We start from the raw sequence: 17726 nt of genomic DNA, 5'->3' as shown, positions 1-17726 counted from the left end.
GAGTCATATTTAGATTTTACATAAAGAAAAAAAAGTTGTGAACAATTAGAGGTGCCCTAAAATAGCATGGACTGCCTGGGGAGGTTGTAGATTTCCCCTCAATGGATGATGACATCAATTATGTTGTAGTAGGGATTCTTTTCTGACTTGTCAGACTAAATGATTGCTGAGGTCCCCGCCAACACTAAAATTCTGAAATCATGTCATTTTTAGATTCCCTCCTGCTCCAACTCCTGTGGGAAAAGTCTACTTTAACTCTCTTAAAGAGGGATTTTACAAGCTACAGTCTCAAAGATTTGCCCAGGGTACAGAGAGGTTATGACTTGCCATGAGTCATTACCAAAGATGGAAGTACTCAGTGTAGATGATTGGTTATAAAGAGGAACTCTTTTCTGTGGATACAAAGTGCTACCAGGCACAGTGTTTCTCCTTGGAATTTTGTCTGGAGTGGATTAATAATGGTGCCTAGTTTCTCACTTGTAACTTTTCCTGTGTTGTTCCCAAATGCAGGAAGCTCTATCTCCAATTTAACAGCTCTGGGTGCTGTTCAGTCATTTTCAGTCACTTCCTACTCTTTATGACCCTATTTGGAGTTTTCTTGACAAAGGTACTAGAGTGGCTTGCCCTTCCCTTCTCTGGCTAATTTTATAAATGAGGAAACTGAGGCAAACCGTGTTAAATGGCTTGCCCAAGTTCACCTAGCCAGTAAGTGTCTGAGGCCAGATTTGAACTCAGTAACATGAGTCTTCCTGCCTCCAGGCTGGGCACACCATCCACTGTGCCACCTCACTGCCTCAATTAATCACCAAATTAATTTAAATTAGCACTGGAGGCTGCATTGTAGACTTAAACAGAAACAATAGGTAATCTCCTTGGGGAATCATTGCTCCTGAGTATTGCAAGTAGCTGCTGAATTGTATAGCCTACTGGGACTGACTTGCTCTATTTTCCCCAGAATGTGTATTATCCTAACTGAAGAGAAAGTATCCGTGTATCCAATCCCTGATCTCAATCCATCTTACTATCACCCTAGTTCAGGCCTTCTTCACCTCTAATTTGGAGTATTGCAATGGCCTCTCGATTTGTTATCCTTCTTCCATTCTATCTCCCTCTCCAATCCATCCTCCACACAGCTGCCAAAATTATTCTGAAGCACAGGTTTAACCACATCACTCATTCCCTTATTCAAGAAACCTCAGTGGCTCCCTAGTGCTTCTAGAATAACATACAAATGCCTTAAAATTGATATTTAAAGTCCTATCCACTCTGGCTCTGGACTTCTTTCTTTCTTTCTTTCTTTCTTTCTTTTTCTTTTTTTTTGCAGGGCAATGAGGGATAAGTGACTTGCCCAGGGTCACACAGCTAGTTAAGTGTCAAGTGTCTGAGGCTAGATTTGAACTCAGGTCCTCCTGAATCCAAGGCCAGTGCTTTATTCACTGCGCCACCTAGCTGCCCCCCTGAACTTCTTTCAAATCACTTCCCTGCATGTACTCTACATGCTGGCTAAACTGACCTATTTGAAGTTCTCCAAATATGTTATTCCATATCCTATCTCTGTGCCTATGCTTCTTTACTAATGGAATATAATACCTGCTCACCTCAACTTTTTAGAATCCTTAACTTCCTTCAAGGCTCTGCTAAGGTGTCTTTCCTCTAAGAATTATTTCCTGATCCCTGTAATTGTTAGGGCCTTTCCCTTATTCAAATGACCTTATATGTTTCTACCTATTTATATATTGTATCTTTCTGTAGAATATATGTTCCCTAAGGAAACAGGTAGTCATTTTGGTCTTTGTATCACTAATTTCCTTGTACAATCCTATGCTTTATAAATGTTTGTTGAACTGAAATGAAATGAAGCAATGAAGTTTGCAAAACGCATGTCCCTACCAACCTCAGGAAAATAGCTGACAGAAGGAAAATGAATTATAAATAAATAAGAACCCATATTCATATAGGGCTTTATGGTTTTAAGGTGCTTTTATATATATATATATAAAATCTCATTTGGTCCGTTGTTGTTGCTGTTGTTCATCCTTTGTCTTTGAAGAGGACCAATGACATCAAGGGGTGATGTCTTACTTAACTTGTGTGTGAATTGGATTGGTGAGGCAGAGTTCTTCAAAGTCATCAGTCTCAATACCTCTTCCAGAGTCGTAGAAATCCAGTGGTACTACAAAAGTCAGGATGACTGGCAATAGCCCAGGATGCAGTGGATGACTTTAACATCTATGCTGTCTGATCAAGCTCTCAGCCCTCCACAATACCTGCTTTAACTGCCTTCATGGTCATTAGAACAAATTGTCTTCTCATGTTTAGGGTAGACATTCCCCACCCCCACTTCACTGATGGTCTTCAGTCCTATTGATTACCCCCAATCAGATTTAGCCTGTCTGCTAGAAACTGAGGTGCTCAGGGAGCACTAGCACTTCTGGTGTGAGACCTTGCTGAGCCCTTTTCAGGGCTACTCATCCACCTTTGGTGTCCACCTTTCACTCAACTCTTAACTGTGGCTTCAAGAAGCAATAGTATGCATACTGGTCACACCACAGTTTGGTCCATACATCTACAGTATAGGGTAAATAGTAGAGTTATTTTTATTTCCATTACACATAAGAAGAAACCAAGACTTGATAAGGCTATGTAGCATGGCCCAGATAATGTAGTAAATAAATAGAACAGTCATATCATCTGCTATAACTTTGCAGGGAATTCATCAATCAACTTAATTTTTATATAGATAAAGGAAGCAAGTGATTAAGGATGAATACAAAAACATGTTATAGTCCTATAATAATAGCATGAGAAAATTAAGAATGGGCTGAATCTGATAAGAAAACCTAAAGAAGACAAAAATTATTGGGGTTCTATGTTGCTTTTTGGGGGAGGTAGAGAGCTGTTTTGAGGAAAAGAAGATAAAAGGTGTGATAAGACCACTGATCAGGGAGGAACAGATAATAGTAACAAGCAATGGAGAAAAAGCAGAGTTGCTCAGCTATCCTTTTCTGTTTTCTCGGCAAAAAGAATGATTTTAGATTATGAAGAATGATAGGGCTAGGAAATGCATGCATCCCAGTCATTGGAAATCTTGATTAAAGATTAGCTGATCATTTATCTGGGATGTTCTAGACGGAATTATAGTTAATCTACAGTTTATGGCCTGCATGACACAAACATGTGTACACACACACACATATCTTACTAATTCATCATTTAATTTCCCTGTGCTCACTGGAAATAGTTCCTAATGGCAAAAGTGTATCTTCTGAACCTTTAATGTTCAAGGAACTTGGTCTACTAAGAGCCTCAAGATTCCACCCACACTTAAGCTAATGTTCTAGAATGCAATTCTGTCTAGTTTACTAAATTGGGAGGTGTGCACTCACTAAAGCAAATTTATTGCCCAAGAAAGTAGGAACCTATGTAGTTGGCCTTAGGTTCATCTCAGGTAGGTCCCTCCAAAGCTGCATTTTGGGGCACATCCTTGCTATACTTCAGGGATCTTTTGCTGTGATCATTCAAAACTGGGACTCCAGGGTTTACTGGAAGCCAATCTTATTCTCTTTTGATGATTTAGGCAAACAACTAAACTCACATTCATGGTGGGAAGATTAATGGTATGTAGACTACTGCTTGATTACCACTTTTTGATAGCTAATATTACACAAATCTCTTGTAGATCAAATATTAGGAAGCATTTGTACCAAAGAGTAAAACGATTCAGATAATTTCCAGAGGCAGGAGACCCGGGTTCAAGTTCTAGCCCTAACACTTTCTAGCTTCTCAGTCAACAAGCTTTTATGAAACACTAACTATGTGCCAGGCATGTTACCAAGTCCTAGAAGAAAAATTGCCCCTGTCCTCAGAAAGCTTACATTCTAAGGATGAAAAACAATTCATAAAAGAAAGCAAGGAGGGGCGGCTAGGTGGCGCAGTGGATAAAGCACCGGCCCTGGAGTCAGGAGTACCTGAGTTCAAATCCGGCCTCAGACACTTAACACTTACTAGCTGTGTGACCCTGGGCAAGTCACTTAACCCCAATTGCCTCACTAAAAAAAAAAAAAAAAGAAAGCAAGGAAGGGGTGAAGGAGATCTAAGTACCAAGTATTGACTATGATAAAGAAGTCTAGAATGAAACCTGATGAGCTTGAAGAGGCACATAACTTTTTTTTTTTTTTTTAGTGAGGCAATTGGGGTTAAGCGACTTGACCAGGGTCACACAGCTAGTAAGTGTTAAGTGTCTGAGGCCATATTTGAACTCAGGTACTCCTGAATCCAGGGCCGGTGCTCTATCCACTGCGCCACCTAGCTGCCCCTGGCACAATGAACCTCAGTTTCTTCCTCTGTATGGGGTAATTCTATACTAAAGTTCTTTTTTTATACCTCATAGATGTGACCCTGGATCTCAAAGGTCATGCCAATGGAATACAGACTTTGGTAGATTTTCCCAAACTAGAAAGGTTTTAAATGCCATCAGTTAGTCAACTAGCATTTATTAAGTACCTACTATGTGCCAGGAATTATTCTAAGTGTTGGGGTATGAAGAAAGGCAAAGGACAAAATATAGTCTTGGTGATATATGTGTCTTCTCCAAAGATCAGTCTGAGTTCAGAGAGGTTTGTAACCAGATTGGTGAATTTTTCAAGCACAAAACCTCTCGAAGGCCATTGTAGTAAGTCAGAGGGGAATTTGACCTGTTGTCTTCATTGTTAGAAAGAATATCAACATTGATAAAATTTGATCCAGTGGAAATAACACAAGCTTTGAAGTCAGAGAAGCAGGTTCAGCTCCTACCTCTGTCACTCACTGCTTAAGTGACCTTGGACAAATCATGTAACCAATCTGGGCTTCAGTATCCTGATCTTTAAAATTAGGAGGCTGAGCTAAGTGATCTCTGGGATCCCTTCCATTAGTTCTTTAGAGATCTTTGAGATATTACAGGGAATAATAATACTTGCATTACCTACTTCTAAAGGTTGACATGAAGAAAGAACTTGCCAAAATGTATATGTGAGCTATTTGTATTATCATCTACAAACGGTAAATATTCAAAATACTAGCTACCCAGCTTTGTCTTGATATTGTGCCTGCCGGCCCACAGATAGAATCAGGGCTTCTACCATGTGTCATTTCTATTTTCTTAATACAACAGTGCTATTAAAAGGAGACCCAACCTTATAAAGTAGACAAATTTAGAGCTAAACAAAAGTTCTAGAGAATGTCCTTCTTCCCCCGCCCCACCCCCACACACCCCACAGCTTTCATTAATTGTCCTTATGTCCAATTGTGTGAGGTGCCTTCAATAGAAAAAATAGAGATGTGACTCTGCAAACCTTGGTTTATAATCTATCCCATTGTCTGGGCCTGTTAGAAGGACACAAAACAAGCTAGCAAAGACATCATCACCAGAAAACAGTTTTTCCAGTCTTGGCCCACCCCCTCCTGATCCCATTAATTATGGAGGGGACAGGACAATGTTGGTTCCCCCTGCCCATTCAGGAAAGGAACATAAGTGTAGGGTAAATAAAGAGTGTCATGTCTGGGTAACTAGGACGTGGTGGATTAGAAAATTATAGACATCTTGTGCAAGCTCGGTGAGGTTTTCCTTGCAGGATCATACCAATTATGCAGGTCTTTCTATTCACATAAAGCGTTCATATAATCACCGCCACTTACAACTGGCCTATTCTTGGAAGATGACAAAGCATGCATTGTCGAGGGCTTTATTAAACAATTATAACAGGTGAAAACTTCTGCATTCCTTTTTCATTATGTCTTAGGCACTTCTGGGAACAGGAAAGGTGCTGAGTTGCTTACATACCTGGCCCAGGCCATGCAATTTGGAGCCTGACAAGCTAGTTAGATTCTGGCTAAGGAGCTGAGAATAATGCTTTCATTGTCAGGCCAGAAGGAAAACCTGCAGCTGCGAGGTGCGTAGGTAAATACATGGGAAAGGGAGAAGATTATATACAGGGGCGAAAACCAATGATAATGTGTCTTGCCTGGCATTCTTAGGCCAGCCACACCAAACTGTACTTGGTGTGAAGAAGTACAGGTTTCAATTTAGGTAATGTATATGCTATTGAAGCCAAGTAGAGGTCTGTGACCGTGGCAATCTATCTCCTGTAGATTAATGTATGCTGGAAGTAGGTATGTCATAAAGCAGAGTTAATTCAGGGGAGCCGCCTCTCTGTATTTCCCTCCTTTTCTCTAATGCCTTTGTGCTTGCTTGCAAGAGAGTCTTGGTAGGTGTAGGGCTATTGCTTTTAAATGTTGCCCCTGACCCAGATAATGTCAAAATGTCTGAATGCTTGCAATACTCTTTTTTTAAAAAGAGCATCTCTAATGTAATGCAAATGCACATCATGGGGAAATTCCAGCTGAGAAAATGAAGCCTTATATTTCTAAAACCATATACATGTCAATAGCCCATTATTCTCCAGTTTTAAATGTAATTGCAGCCCAGCTTTGAATGAATTCCTGAAATAATAAAAAATGCACTGAGTAGCAGGCCCAGAATTCTCCAGTTATTTTACTCTTGCTCTTCCTCCCCCATGCCCTCCCCATCCCCTAAAGGCTGTAAAGAGAGGAGGGGGTGAAGGAGAGCATCAGAGAGAAAAGTGAAAGTCATAGGCTTCTCTTGAATATGTAATTTGAATACCATGTGTATAGAAAAATGTGCAGTCACTACAACAGCCATGCATCTGAAGCATTTATTGAAATGTATCATGATCCAATGTGGCATGATCAATTATTTCCAAGCAATTAAGAATACTCATAATTGCTTTCTTTGGTAAGGACTTCCTTCTATGTCCATTTTTCCTTTGAAGCTAATGTTTCCTATGATATCTGAAGAACAATCATTTTGAAAGAACCCTTTCTTAAGTACATTCTCTGTTCTATGACTCTTTTGGAGGTACTTACCACCTGTAGAATAGGACCTTTATTACCAGAACTACTGAGTTCCACTGTCTCATTATTTCACAGCACTGCCCTCCTGCCACTCTTGACTCCTCAGGAATTTTCCAAGAAGTGTCCCTCGCGATCAAAACCAACATTGATTAGAATATCAGGGTGGAGGCTTGGATTGATGTTTCCCATATATTTTTCTCTCTTCTCAAGGTGACAGAGTCTATATCTCATTTCAATAAGTGAAACTGATGTGTCTCAATTTCCTGGAACAAGAATGAGGGACCTACTAAATGTATTTCTGAAAATAGAAAATGCATCATGGAGACTCTTTTGAGAATTGGAGGAAATATTATTTAGTGAATCCCATCTCTGAACAGTAATTTTAATCTAGCTAATTCTTTTTTAATTATATGGAAACAAAATTATTTGACTTCATTAGGTAATTGTTCTAAATATGAATTATGAACCTATGAACTTCCTCAAACATCTATCGTTTGGTAGGGAATGGAGATTGAAAAAACTATGCAAGATGGTGGATGACTGTCAAAAGATGACAAATCTTCATATTTTTCTATTCTGCTAGTAAGAAATTGTATTGATTTTCATTTCCTTCCAGAAGTTTTCTATAGCAAAATATCTGTAAGCATTCACATATATTACATATATCTCCTTTTGCCCAAAGATTTTGAAAAGTTCTTTAATATTTACTGACTCTCACAAGACTCATGAGGTAGATAAGAGTAAGTCTATTAAATAGCTATGGGGGCAGCTAGATGGGACCATGCATAAAGCATCACCTGCAGTCAGGACAACCTGAATTCAAATCTGGCCTCAGATAATTAGTAGCTGTGTAATCCTGGGCAAGTCACTTATCCCTGTTTGCCTCTGTTTCCTCTTCTATAAAATGAGCCAGAGAAGGAAATGGCAAACCACTCCAGTATCTTCACCAAGAAAATTTCAAATGGGGTCACAGAGAGTCAGTCATGACTGAACAATAACAGCAAATTAGATATATAGATAAGCACCACAAAGTACAAAGCAGCAAGGACTGGGAAAATATATATTTAGCCCAAAAAAGGAACTTTGAGGTCATTTAGGTCAGTAAATTCATTTCCAGTGTAAGAAACTGAAGCCCAGAAATGTTAAGTAATTTGAACAAAGTCACATAGGTAATCAAGAATTGAACTAGGAAAAAAAAAATTGAACTAGGATTTGGATCACATTCCTATGACTCCAAACCCAGCATACTTTTCATTGTACTATACTGGTTTCTTTCTTAGACTGATCAGTAAACAAGGAAAACAACCACTGGATTCTTTCAATACATTTCCCTAATTTAACCATAAAGTCCTTTCAAGCACATCCACCCTTTCAAGCACACCCCCACCAAACTGGTTGATTTGTAATTGATCTCAAACATGTTCCATCTTTCGAGGCTCAACTCAAATGCCATATCCTCAATGAAGTGTTTTGGTTTTGCTCCTCATTCAAAGTAATCTTGTTCTCTTCTGAACATAACAAGTTTTTTTTTTTTAATCTGTCTTATTTTTCCACACTAAATGTTGCACTCTATTTATGTATATTTCATCTCACATGAATAAGACATGGGATTCATTGTATAAGGTAGAGAATGAGCCGCAATACTACAAGCACAACTCACTTTGGAAGGAATAGGAAAAAACAAAGAAATCCCAATAAGAGAGGGTGTTTGAAGTTCATTTATCCCCTCCACATCGTGACTTTCACCATGGTGGTTTTGATTTATCTTGGGTCACCATAAAAAATCAAAAGGAAATCTGTGGAGGCCTCAGGTGACATGTGAAGGCCAGAAGACAACACAGAAAAGGTTTAGAAACCAAGAAATGCATAAAATCTACATTAGTATTGTATATCAATCAACCCAAATTTATAATAAGGTACTGTAAACATCAAATAAAAGAAAAGAAAAAGTCAATCTTCTTCTCTGGTATGAAGGGAGAAACAAAATATTTTACTTGGATTTTCCCAATCATGGGGGTGCCTTACCACTCATCCCCTATGATGTGGAAGAGATAATTGTACTTAACAGGATACCTTTGCTATTTCATCTAGGTTCCTAGTCACTATACTGTAACCACTGAATATACATTCTAGTGATTATAAAACAGGAAATGAATCATGAGTCTACAAACCTAGCTTGAGTAAAAAGAAACAGGAATAAACAAAGATCCCAAAGGACATTTGTCACAAGGACTATTTCTTAGCCTTTTCTTGAGAGAGGGAATCAAAGCTGTGTCAGAAGGGTAGCTCCAAAAAACAATGAGCTCCAAAAACCTAATGACGGTAAGCTCTTTGAGGTCAGGTGGTATATCTTAACTCATGTTTGAAATCTCTATCACGTCTAACAGTTTTCTGGCACCCAACAGTTACTTTGAAAACCCACATAAAGTGTTTTGTGAACGAGAAAGAACCATATAAGTCTAAGCTAATATTATGATAAGCAATTACAAGTTGCTTATCCAGATTATTATTAGTAATAATAATAATAAAAATAAATATTGTTCAATGAATAAATGTACTCAGTCCAGAATAACTAGGTTCAATAAGCTTGAGAAAACTATATTCCCAAAGAGAGACTTCTCACAGCCAGGGGTTACTTCAGTTAAAATCAACTTACCTCAGTTTTAGAAAGTACAAGACTTAGATGATGTCAAGTACTAAATTTATTTTCCTTGGGTAAGTTTTGCCCTTTTTTTTTAAGGAACACTGGGGTCCTCAAAAAATATTTGCTGAGGTGTTACTGGCTACCTTTAAGCTTTCATCTTTCTTTAATATATGTCACAGGATGAATTCAAAAAAATTCCACCTATCTGTTTCCCATCAAGTTGAATGTCTGTCACTGTTTGAAACCCTGAGGACAGACAAAACTGTAAAATTAACTCCACTTCAGTCCGAGGGGGGAAAAATACAGATAAAAACAGTCTCCTCAGGACTTAAAGTCTGTGGTGGTTGATTAGTCCCTGCAGTAGGGAAAATTAAATTTTGTGGTTGAGACCAGCATGCTTGGATGGTTTAATAATGCTATGGCCATCATCCAATGGCTGACAACCAAAAAACGGAGGTACTCGCTGTACTTTACTCCCTCGTGCAACACCTGGAAATCCTGGGGCGAATCAAACAGCAAATTAAAGCTCAAAAAACCTTCACCTGCAAAGCATGTACTGTACAAGGAACTCATTTTAATGCTTTCTGGCTGAAGTCATAGGGGCAGGAACCTCAAAGGAATGACAAAGGTATCCTGGTAAGTTCTCTCAGCACCTTCTCGTGGGGCTTTCTTTGTTTCATCCCCTTTCTTCTGACTGAACAGTGATTGTAGCTTCGTGGTACATTCTCTATCCAAATCCCGAGCTGTACAAGAGCCAAATTGCACACTGAGTGGCAATCAAGTTACACACACACACACACACACACACACACACACACACACACACACACACACCCCTTATGAATGAACATATACATGAAGAGCTGCTGCTAACTGGAAAGAAAAGCATTTCTACCCTGTCTCCTCCCATGATTCTCTTTTTCTATCATAGAGCTCCTGTAGTCCAATGTAGCATCGACATTTCATTCGTCAGTAGTGGACATGAGGGGTCTACTTTACTTGGGGAGCAGGGAAGGAATCAGGTGGGCCAAATACCCTTTTCCAAACTGAACTTGCACATTTAAATAGCAAAACACCTCCAAAGCATCTTTAAAGACAAAACGAAACAAAAACAAGATACTGAAAAAGAAGGGTTTGGTCAGATTTTTAAGATAAAGAATAATAATAACCAGCATTAATACTTGCCTTAAAATTTGCAGTGTTTTAAATATTTTATCTCATTTTATTCTCACAACAATTTCATAAGATAACAATACTATAGGTATTATTAGTCCCATTTTACAGATGATGATAAACAAGCTGGGCCTTACAGAAGAAAAGCTATTCCTTTGAAATTTCTGAGTTAACAAAGATAATTTGGAGAGTTTAAGTTTTAAGTTTATTCAAAGGCAGACTCCTGACAATAAGGTTAATAAATGGAGTTAACAAAATTTGTGAGTTAAACAATGGAGTTAACAAAATTTGTGTCAATTTCATTGTACTGGAGGGAGTACAGTGTGTATGTAACAGCTGGGATTGTGGAAATTATTTCCTTTGGGAAAAAGCTGAAATGAATGAGTGTGGGTTCTGGCTTATGAAGCTCAGGAAGGCATCCTTAAAGTTAGAATTAATAGGAAAGAGAATGATTTTTGTGGGTTCTCTTTACACTTGAGTGTTTGTCAAAGACATTACTCTTCCTCTCCCTTCTCCTTGCTACCTCACATCACATCTGTTGGAAGACTAATGTTTGCAGCTAAAATCTATTTAGAAAACATGATTTTGGTTACCTCATGCTAAGTAAACTAGAACAAATAATTTAGAATGTATTTTGATAATATTTGAGTATATGCATAACTACCAAATCTCATAAAGTTGAGAGGGACCTCAGAGAGCATCTAGTCTATCTGGCAAATGTGGAGATTGATACCTAGAAGGCTACTGTGACTTGCTCAAGGTCAAACAGATGGGAAATGACACACTTGGGATTTGAACACAGGTCTTTTTAATCCAGAGCTAGTTGTGCTCTTTCCCCTAACCATGGAGAAATGCAGTACAGGGATTCACTCAGCTATTGTTAGGGAGAACAAAATGTAAACTTGTAATGAATTTAGAGGTTGCACTGAGCCAGGAAAAATTCCAACATTTTCTATCTCATCCAGCAGTAGGTAGAATCTGTGGAGTCAACCATATAATAAAACTTATGGCTGGCTATCTCTGATTCACAAAATTCACTTTTAAGAGTATAGTAGAAAACAAGCTTATTCATACTCAAAAGGAAATCAAGCAGGGAAAAGGAAACTCACTTCTCATCCATTTGATTACCCACTAACTATGGGCATACCCCCAAAGCTTCCAGATAAGTATTTTTTTACTCAAATAGATTTCAGTGTATAATAAACAAAAATTACTCTATTCTAGCCTTGATTTTTTTTATTCCCACTGAAAATTTCTGAGAAAAGAAATTAGATTTTCCTTTCTATAGATTCAAAGCAAAATGGAAAGAGCCCTGCATTGGCAACATGGGTTCTTTGCCTCTAGCTAACCGTGACCCTTTGGTCAAGTCATTCAGTTGTTTGAGGTCTCAGTTTCCTCATCTGTAAAAATGAGGGGACCGTTTAGAGGATATCTAGAGTCCCTGCTAGCTCTTTCAATAGATTTATGGTTTTCATTAATACTGAAGGACATTATTCTCATAACTACCAGTTAATAGCACAGAGATGATCATCAATGGATCAGTATCAACCTAAGGAGAAATCATAATAAATATTACTATACCAAGAGGCATTGAAGTTTAGGGTTATCCTTTAATGAATGATCTGGATAAGGTCCTGGAGAAGACTCTCATTAAATTTGCTAGAGGGCTAAACCGAGTGGGAAGAGGGGCAACAATGTTAGTCAGCACCTTGTAACAGCAAAATCAAAGTATTCCTAACTTCGATTTTGCTGTTACAAGGTGACCTTGAACAATTGGAAACATAATAAAAAACAAATGAAGTTCAAAAAAGACAAGTCACAGGAAAGAAAAGCAGATTTCCAAAACAAAAGTTGGGGAAGGACTTGGAGTTATGCAGACTCCTCATCAGAAAGAATTCTCTAGCAAAGTTAAGTCATGTGTCCTCAGAATCAGTAATTCTTGGCAGATTTTATGTTAAATCTGGAGCATCAGGCCCCACCTCCAAATGCAGTAGCCACCAAAGAGGAAGTCCCACCACTGCTATTAGTTGTTGTTTTTTTTTTAATTTTAAATATGTTACCTCAAATAGAGTGTATACCCCTAAATTGAAATCTCTTTAAAGAATTATATACACTGACAAATATCACAAAGTTTAGTTCATGTGATGGTTTTATGCAAGATGGGTTTGGAAATGTGGAACATATTCCAGGCAGTACCCTATTTGGTTTTTAGTGTTTTTGTTTTGTTTGTTTGTTTTTTGCAGGACAATGAGGGTTAAGTGACTTGCCCAGGGTCACACAGCTAGTTAAGTGTCAAGTGTCTGAGTGAGGTAGGATTTGAACTCAGGTCCTCCTGAATCCAGGGCCAGTGCTTTATCCACTATACCACCTAGCTGCGCCCATCCTATTTGTTCTTTACTCCTCCCACTAGATTCTGTCAGGGGCTACTTTTAGACCATGGTGGCTGCCAATTCATTCACACGGGTGAAACCTATTGACATATTTTAGTTCTTTTATATCAACAAAGAGAAGACTCAGTCAAAAAGCACCTTTTATGTGCTTTCCATATACCAGGCAGTGTACTAAGCTCTGGGGATAAAAAGAAAAAGCAAAACCCAAACTTGACCTCACGGAGCTTATATTCAAATAGTGGAGACAGCGCATACATGTATAGGTATATACAAGTTGCTTCCAAATTAGATACCATGTGACCTTGAGAGAAAAACTGGATGGCCCAGTAAAGGCCTCCTATAAAAGAAGTCTCCTAGGGGCAGCTAGGTGGCGCAGTGGATAGAGCACCGGCCCTGGAGTCAGGAGGACCTGAGTTCGGATCCGGCCTCAGACACATAACACTTACTAGCTGTGTGACCCTGGGCAGGTCACTTAACCCCAATTGCCTCACTAAAAAAAAAAAAAAAAAAAAGAAGAAGAAGTCTCCTGTAAAAAGGTGTTTCAACTGGGTCTTAAAAGGATTCTAAAAAGAGGGAGAACATTCCAGGCATGGGGACAGTTCATGGAGAGGCATGGAGATGGGAAATAGAGCTTCATTTATGAGGAACAACAAGTAGATTATTGTGGTTGGACTAAAGAATTCATGGAGAGCTATATAAGAATACTGGAAAAATAGGTAGGGGCAAGATTATGAGGAGCTTTAACCACTAAATAGAAGAGTTTCTATTTGTTCCTATAAGTAACGGGGAGTAGAGTGAAGAGAAATGGCCTGACCCAAACTTTGGGAAAATAATGTGGCTGCAGTGTGGGGGATGAATTGGCTCAGGGACCAACCTGAGGGAGGAAGAAGTAGTTAGGCTATTGCAATAGTTCAGGTGAAAGTCGATGAGAGTTGTATGCATGGGGAGGAAGAAAGGATTGGGTTGAGAGATGATGTGGAGGTAGAAGAAGCACAAGTGATCAGACTGGATATGCAGGATGATACCAAGCTTGGAAACTGGGGTGATTAAAAGGATAGTGATGCCTGTGGTATCAATAGAGAAGTTTAGAAGAGAGTTATGTTTGGGGAAAATGATAATGAGCTCTCTTTCCAACATATTGTGTTTAATATTACTATGGAATATCCAGTTTGAAACCTTCAGTAGGCAGTTTGTGATGTAGGACTGGTGCTCAGGAGATAGCCTAAGACTAGATATATTGATCTGAAAAGAATCTGCATAGAGATAATAATTGAACCCATGGGATTTTATGAGATCACAAAGTGAGAGAATATAGATCACAAAGAGAAGAAGGCCTAGAACCGAGCCTTGGGGGTAGATCCACAGTTAGAAGGCCTAACTAACATGGATGAAGAGCATAGATCTAGAGTTGGAGGGGACCTCCAATTTCATATAGTCCAACCCCTCTCATTTTATTGATGAAGAAACAGGTCTGAACAGTTGGTATTGTTTGTCCTTTGATCTCAAAGAGGACCATGACATCTGGATGATGTCATGACTTGAATGAATTGGATTTAAGTGAAGGAGGGCTGTGCAAAATCACCAACCTCACTCTCTCCTACAGAGCCATCTGGGTCCAGTGACAAGATAGATATTCAAGACAACTGGAGATGGCCCTGGATGTTTAAAACAACTGGGGTTCAGTGACTTGCCCAGGGTCATACAGCTAGTAAATGTCTGAGGTCTGATTTGAACTCAGATCCATGCCAACTTCAGGGCCAGTACTCTATCTTAGCTGCCCCAGTGGCTTGCCTAAGGTCACAAAGGCAGTGTCAGAAGCAAGATTTGAACCCGGATTGTCTGTTTTCAATAGACAGTAAGTACTCGTTCCACTATAGCAGACACAGAAAACAAAACTGAAAAGGAACTGTCTGACAAGTAGAAAGAGTACCCAGAGAAGTGAGAGTGTTCAGGAGGAGAAGGTGATCAACATTGCCAAATGCTATAGAGAGGTCGAGAAGGATGAGGGGTGATATAATGACCATTAGGCATGGCCATTAAAAAATCATCAGTAACTTTTGAGAGAAATTTCAGTTGAATAATGAGACCAGAAGCCAGATTGCAGAAGGTTTAGAAGAGGGTGAGAGGGGAGGAAGTGAAGACATTGAGTGTAGATAGCTGTTTCAAGGAGCTTAGCTGGGAAGGCAACATGAAATACACCATGATAAATAACAGACAGGTTAGGATCTTATTAGAGTTTTGGGGTTTTTTTTCTTAAAGATGAGAGGGTAATAAGAATTTTTTGAGGGTGACAGGAAAGGGACTAGTAGATAGGGAGAGATTAAAGATTAGAGGAGGGTGTGTGTTAGGGCAAGCTCCTGGGGAAGATAGGAAGGGAGTACATGAAGTACAAAAATACATGCAGATGGACTGGTCTTGGCAAGGAGAAGTGCCTCCTCTTCATCAGAATGTTAGAGTGAAGGAGTAAATAGATGTCAGAGGAATATGAGATAAGGAGAAGGGGAGAAAGGCAACTCTCAGCCAATGGTCTCAATTTGGTGAAGTACTCAATTAAAAGGAAAGGGGGGAAGGGGAGGTGTGGAAGAACTAAGGAGAGAAGATAAGGTTTGGAATAATTGACTCTGTGGTGAGTAGGATAGAGAATCAATTATGGAGGAGTAGAAGAATTGCCTTGCTACAGAGGGGATTTAGTTGATATTAAAAAACATAAATTTGGAGTTGACCGAAGCAGCACCACTGTGCTACAACCTCTGGCTTTGTTCAACTGCATATGAATAGAAATGGAAGTAGGTGATGGGAGTAATTCAGGGCTGGTGTTTTTCAAGGCACAAAAAGCAATGACAAGGGAACAAAGGATTCAAGAGTAGAAGAGGCTGTAGAATTGAAGTAGTTAACTTAGGTCTTGAGAACATCTCTTCTACTTACATCCTTTGTTCTCTTGTACTATATGCTCCTAATTGCTACTTCTAGACAACTAGCTAGGTGGCATGGTGGGTAGAACACTGGGCCCAGAGTCAAGAAGACCTGAGTTTAAATCTGGCCTCAGATACTGATGATCTGTATGACCCTGGGGAAGTCACTTAACCTGCTTGATTTTGTAAAGATTCATTCATAAAATAGGGGGAATAACAATAGTATCTACTTCCCTGGATTGTTATGAGGATCACATGTTATAATAATTATAAAGGTTCCAGCACATGGTAAGTGCTATATAAATGTTTACTAGTAGTATTACTATTTCTGCCATCACTAAGCAATCTCTTCTTCTTTGAAGATCACTCTATCCTAATCCATCCCCCAATCTAGATCTTTATAGCCATTAATTATTGACTCTCAGGATATTTTACATTATTTTTCAGTGAGTACAAAGTCTCATAATCTCTCCACCTCTTGTTCTAAGGCTAAAGGAATTCATCAGATACACAGATGTACCCTAAATACCCTAACTTCCAAGTTCCTCAATTTATACAACTCTTATAACCCATTCCACTCCCCCATAACCTCAGCTACAAATAGGGATGGTTATACCTTTGATCTTACCATCAACTACCTGTGTTCCACTTCCATGGTCAAGAACTATGAAACTCTGCTTTCTGAATTTTTTATTTCATCATCTCATCTTTTAACTTCTTAATCTCTGTGCCTCAGTTTTCTCATCTGTACAATGGGAACAATAATAGTACCTCCCTTCCAAGGCTATCATTAGAATAAGATGAAATAATATTGATCAAGTGCTTTGCAAATCTTAAAGTACTATATAAATATTAGCTATTATTATTGTTATTATTTTTAATTATTATTATTATTCACACAGAACTGGAGTGTAAACCTGAGAAGGTAGGTTTGAGGTGAATGGAAAGGATAGAACAGACCAGAGGGAGATGGGGAAGGGAATCTGTTCTTCACCAGTTGGGGGTACTTCGCTTGTATGGGGAGAGTAATAGAGCATGGGAGTATATTAACCATTGGAGAATAAGTCCAGGTGAGTTTCAGTGATGGAAGGAACTTTCCTAATGAAGGCAGAGGATTAAAAGGCTTAATGTCTACAACAGAGCCTGACAGAAAGGTTTCCTGATATTTCCTAGCCTTCCCCTCAGATAGCAAGAAGATTGAGGGCTAAGGGCATGTGACTCCAAATTCTTCTACAATTCATGCTTTCTTCTGAAAATTCCAATGAATCTAACAATCCAGGGAGATCACTAAGGTGAAGAACTGTCCCCCGAAAGGAGAAGATTGGTAGAGTCTCAGAGAAGAGCAGCCTAAACAGCTTCATCTCCAATTCAGTAATACTATTCCTGAATACCTTCATGAGACTATTCTAACTTCAGCGTGCTCCCGAAAGCTATCCAAGGAAGTAGCTAAACTGTAACAAAATACTAACGCTCTCACTTCATTGCCAGTAGACATTGGACAAGCAATATAATATGCCAGTAATGCATATATGGCAGAAAATTCAAGAAGCCCCAATGCCTAATAAGTTGTCTAAGTTTACAGGTATATAAACTTCCTTTACTACTTAAAAGGTTGCATGAATCCACAATCAAGATAAGAGTATGATACAGATCCCAAATATCTCCACTTTCTCATTCTTTGTGAGCCTTATCTGT

The sequence above is a fragment of the Dromiciops gliroides genome, chromosome 1 (genome assembly GCF_019393635.1).
Source record: "Dromiciops gliroides isolate mDroGli1 chromosome 1, mDroGli1.pri, whole genome shotgun sequence".
Taxonomy (NCBI): domain Eukaryota; kingdom Metazoa; phylum Chordata; class Mammalia; order Microbiotheria; family Microbiotheriidae; genus Dromiciops; species Dromiciops gliroides.
The sequence above is the reverse complement of the archived record's forward strand: the minus strand, read 5'-3'. Positions refer to the sequence as shown.